The following is a 6,000-nucleotide window of genomic DNA, read 5'->3' as shown; positions in this document are numbered from 1 at the left end:
ACAACCACTTAGTTACACTCTAATTAAATTTAACAAGTTCTATAGTATTTAATTTTTTAAGCTACACATTACTAACATGTATTATTAATTTTGCTGTTCCAAGGCAGAGCTTTTTGCTTTTAGCTAAGAAGATATGCGGTCTTGAGTTTCGAAAGTTTACGAATTGTGCAAGGAAAACGACTTGTTGATGAATGTTGAAAAGTCAAAAGTTTACTTTTCTGGGACGTTTTAGTGTGAGACTCACTCTAAGATTGTTGTTAATTATTTTGAAGTTAAGAAAACTCAACTGCGGGGCATCTAAAAATGACAAATAATACTACGATATGAGTTTCCTGAATGTTTTTTTAATAAATTTTAGGCCCAGAGAGTTTTTAAAATACAGAGTTTCTAACAAAATTTTAAATAAAGTTAAGAAACTACAATGATTTACCAACAGTGTTTTGAGTGGGTCCAAACGTTTGTAGACGAAGACTGAATTTCACCCTTTAGAAAGTTATTGAGATAACATACGTATTAAAACAGAGATAGCGACTATTAAGGAGAAGTAAATATGGAAGTCTTGGCATTTACAGGGCTTATAATCTGTCATTGGCTAGTTTGAAATAGAGCATTTTATTGTACGGTGAAGTTTCTCGAAAATGTATGTAAAAATAAATAAAAATTTATTTTTTCAAAAGTACTTCTTTAAAACGTCATAAGTTATAGTTACCAATGTTTATAAAAGCCAATAAGTTATGAGTTGTGATAAATTTCCAGTTTCTAAAAAGTCATGTTTATCGTGATTTTATACGTATGGGGTTCTCTTTTTTATGGCATCTCAACTCGCAGAAGGCAACTCGTATCGTCATGAGCATTGTAATTTCACGATGCAAAAATATGCAAACGATCACAATATGATAAGATATACAATGCCAAACTATTTGCCGTACTTTTATTTAAACACAAAGGGTCATTTTCTGAATTCGTGCACCCATCACCTCTTGAATTCCTGGACAACAACAGTTTAACGGTAACTCGTCAAGTATCTAGAGCACATACTGACTGATGATTATAAAGATGATCAGGACATAGAGAGGCAGAGAAGAACCATCAATGTCAGGGCCTCTATTCTAGCAAGACGCTTCTTTCAGTGCAGTGACGAAGTGAGGAAAATCATCTTTACATCGTATTTGACGACCATGTATACAGCGAAACTATCGACCAATTATACGCAGGCAGCATGGAATAAATTAAAAATCACGTATACTAATTCAAACGGGCAATAATTCGGACTGCCTAAGTACTGCAGTGCTTCCGAAATGTTCACAGCTGGATGGGTAAACACCTTCGCTGGCCTACTTCGCCTAAGAGCCTGGAGCCTATGGGAACGCCTAAAAAACCCTAATAACGCGCTTCTCCAAGCCTTTGCATAATGGATCCATTTTCTCTTATTTAAGCGATGGTGGGATATATTGAGACCACCATAAGTGCTTCAAATATAAATTTTTGTTTTATACGGTAGAATTGGCTCTGCACTATTTAACTATTTTACTGGAATAAAAAAAAACAAAAAAATATTTTGAGGTTTAGTTTGATATTCAGTTCACAAATAAAAAAACGTAAAAAAAAACAATGAACTACCTTATTATTTACTTACTAGACAGCGCCTAAAAATAGCAAATAAAGATGATAAAATTTTGACTGAAATACGTATAAAATTAAATCTGTCATAAAGAGGGTGCGTAGATTCTCACGGGTACTGTTATCAATATATATTATTGTTTCGTCTTTTTTTAGTGATCCCATGTAAGTTGGATTCATTGCAACCAGCGTTGCCAACCTCCATCAAGCTCAAATCTGTAAATTCTGGTAAATAAATCGATGAATTCGCTATCAGTTAGAACAGTTTTGCAGAAAATAAATTAACTGTTACTTGTGACAAGCCACGCTGCCAAAAACTTATATTTATGAAACAGTTTTACGTTTTTACATTTTCATGGGGGAGGAGTGGCTTCAATTTCGCCACACTGCTCTAAAAACTGTTTCAACATTTTTTTTAATGAAAATAAATTCACGCTGCCAGCTTGACTATTTTATGTCGTTAGGGGGTTTCGCAAATCACAAATAGTTAAAAGTGGCGGGGAGAGAGGGTGGCTGCTATTCTGCCGTAAAAAATGCCAATTGTTCAAGATATTTAAAAAATAATAAAGAAATATAAGTAAATCTGTAGCATTTCCATCAAATTTGATTCCAAAGTTTCGGCTATGGTTGCTGGTGCAAATTCAGGGTAAAATGTGTTGTTTTGAAAAAAATATTTGTGTAAGTTCTTATAATTTGTCCGCAGCAGGGTACACTCAGTGTTTTTTTTTTATATTGTGTAGTTCCAGGTCTGCGATTAAAAGCTCTATCTTCATCGATACATATCAAGACGTTATTTTTTGTGTGTGTTTAAGTGAGTCCCTGGATAGTTAAAGTTCACAATTGAGGACCGTTTTAACATAGCGAAATATCTTCAAAATGTAAATTTTTCAGGAGAAGGTTTTTTCATGTTAAAAATAAAACTATATCGATTTTAAATAAAATAAAAACTGCATTTTATGAACAATCTAGAATTTATAAAATAATTTATAAAAATGTTCTAAATTCACGAATTTCGACTAAAAAGAAATATCTACATATTTTTGCTATAGGAATGTATGGAAAATAGATTTTTGTTGGAAATTAAATAAGTTTACTTTTGCATGAAATCATTTTAAACTGATTTTTTGTAAAATTATATATCTACTGACATATCTATGTACCTTTGTAAATATACACATTTAGGTAATTTACGTAATATATATTTTTACATACATAATAGCACAAATAAAGTGATAACAAAATATATTTAAAATAATATTATTTTATTATAATTATACTTCTTTTTTCTTGGCTGAAATCATGTTTTGTTTGTGTTTTTTGTTTGATTTTAAAAAACTTAAAACCCTAAAGAAATATGTAGATATTTCGCTTTGTGAAAACTCTATGTAGTGTAGTTATTTCGTTTTGTTAAAATTCACGATATTTGAACCGCTACAATTAGCATATATGTTATTTTGACAAAGTTTTATTTCACCAATCAATAAAGCTTACATGGAAGAACGTATTTCAATAAAAAAAATCATTTGTTTTTTTTGTAAAATTTCACTTTGTGAAAACGGTCCTAAATTGAACCCGGCAGGTGGTACTGCGATCTCAATGTCAAATGTCACTTAGTATATAGTTTATCGAAAATTATATTTTTTTGAGATTTTGCGTTTGCTGAACCGGCTTATGACAGGCAAGCCAACGTTCGGGCAGTACAACGTCTGTCGGGTCCGCTAATTTACTATAACTATACTTTGCTATACGCCGATTATCGGCACTGAACAAAACTGAATACGGGCCCAGAAACCTGAAAATTAATCAGTGTCTTCGCAGAGTGTAAATTGACTACTTCCACCAGTGCACCAGACTACATGCCTAGACTTCCATTTTCCCTTCATATTTTTTTTCATCACTATTACCTAATATGTGCATATAATATCTATGAAATAACAATGTTTGAGTTTGTCCAAATGCTTGCAGACTAGCTGGATTTCCTCCCTAGGGAGTTATTCATACTTAAATTTATTTCAACAGAGAGAAAAAACATTTTTGAGGAGGGAATATGGAAGTCTAGGCATTTTGATAATTTGATATTCGTCTGTGATTTGGTGTAGATACGTATTGTTTTTCTTCTGTTGCTTAAGTGCATGTTGTAGAGGGCAAATTATTCTAATGTTTCTTATATGTATTTGGGTTTTGTGTCGTTGTTTGATTTGTTTGTATGACTACGTTCTTCTTCCTTTCCGAGGCGGGATCTGAAACGTGCGGCCGCGGTTTCAATTTGGAACTAACATTGTATGTATATAGTAAATTAAAAAAAGGTGATTGTGCCAACCGTGTGTATTTGATTGATCACAAATTGACAATACTGCAGTTGAGGACACAATGAAAACTTTTAGAGTTTCTTTGTTTTGTTATTTTTGTGGTTTGATTGTAAAGAAAAAATACATTTTAAAATTGATAGTGATTTGCGAAACTGAAGAGAGACACAAGCTTTTATGAACAGTTTCGGAAAAGGGTTGGATGTTTTCATTGTAGGTATTTACAAGGCTCATAACCTGACATTGGCTGGTTTAAGTGGCCACTTTACACGCTGGGTAACATTCACTATTCTGCCCATGTTTGAACATCCGCATTTCCTTAACTCTTCCATCTGTTGACTTTTGTGAAGTAGAAGAGCTGAAACCTTTATCACGTGGGTGAGACTCATCCGGCTAAACCGAATCACCCACTATTATGCCAATTGCCTAGAAGATGATTTGGTTCAGCAGGATGAATCTCGCCCACGTGATAAAGGTTTCAGCTCTTTTACTTCACAAAAGTCAACAAATGGAAGAGTTGAGGAAATGTGGATGTTCAAACATGGGCAGACTGGTGAATGTTACACGGCGTGTAAAGTGGTCACTTAAACTAGCCAATGTCAGGTTATGAGCCCTGTAAATACCTACAATGAAAGCATCCAACCCTTTTCCGAAACTGTTCATAAAGGCTTGTGTCTTTCTTCAGTTTCGCAAATCACTATCAATTTATAAATGTATTTTTTCTTTAAAATCATCATAAGCCATAAGCTCTGTAAACGCCTAGACTTCCATATTTCCTTCTCAAAAATGTTTTGTCTCTCTGTTGAAATAAATTTATCTACGAAATATTTATCATATTTTCACTATTATTTCGCACACTACAATACCATAATACTACAACCCGATTCAAATATGTCTGTGCTCTATCATTTAATCACGACTTTAAAATGAGCACCAATTATTTATTCAAGGAGTACACGGTACTCTGTGTCTCGGGAGGATTTCTATGGAATCCGAGTAAACGAAATTGTTCTCAGCAGTCAGAGCAAAGCGAATCTTCACATTTGCATACATCAAGGGGAGCTTATTCTATCTGGGTGCAACGAATCGAGAATGGAAGCGTGATTGGGAACTGGAAAAATTTGCACTTCCAGATTGAAGCGTGCTTACAGATATGTGGAATGTTTCAGCGATTCCAGGCGTCTTACTGCTCTGCCGAACAAACGACTCAACAAACAAAATACTGCAAGATGGTAAAAAATATCGTGACATAGTTGCACGCGTTTCACAAGTAAATCCAAGATATTCATTTATACTTTTACATTGTTTGTATTCTTTTTTTTTACAAAATAATGTTCCCTCACTGGGGTGTACCGTGCCGAAGAAAACATTTTACAAAATTTGAAACATTCCTTAAATTAGTTATTAAACAAAGTTAACATAATAATAATAGTAAAAAACGTAATTTATCTAATTAACCTAATTTTCATTAATTTAATAAACTAAAATAATCATAAAAAACACAACCAATTTACATAAACAGTACACACATTTTACCTATTTGAATTGATCCACTAATCAATCGTGCAACCCACCTCCACTATTTATTTCTGAAAAGCAATTTTATACTGTGAGTAATTACTAATTGTCTTTATGGATAATGTAAGTAGATTGTACATTTTAACCGAGTAGTAGGCCAATCTTCTTTGACCGAAGGTTGTATTAATATTTTTTTTTGCAGCATCAAGGTGGAGTATCTAGTAATAATAAAATACTTATAATGATTTATTCCATTATTATAAATGTTTTTTACCAGTGACGGGGTTTTGTCGTGATAGACATCGTCAGACGCTGATGGAGAGTTTCTTCGAAAGCTATATCCCCGGATTTGTTATAGTTTTATTTATTATTTATTTTTATTCTAAGAGTATTTATTCAATAAAATGCAGATGTTATTAAAATATAAATACATTTCAAGAAAAAAAACATTATTTATCAAATTATTAAATCATAGTTTGTCATCGGGTACTCAGACATTAGTTTTTATTCAGATTTACTCTGCAGACATAATATTATTAACATATAAAATAATGAA

This window comes from Micrasema longulum, unplaced genomic scaffold, assembly GCF_059751315.1.
Source record: "Micrasema longulum isolate JH-2025_06_02 unplaced genomic scaffold, ASM5975131v1 h1tg002170l, whole genome shotgun sequence".
Classification (NCBI taxonomy): Eukaryota; Metazoa; Arthropoda; class Insecta; order Trichoptera; family Brachycentridae; genus Micrasema; species Micrasema longulum.
The sequence above is the reverse complement of the archived record's forward strand: the minus strand, read 5'-3'. Positions refer to the sequence as shown.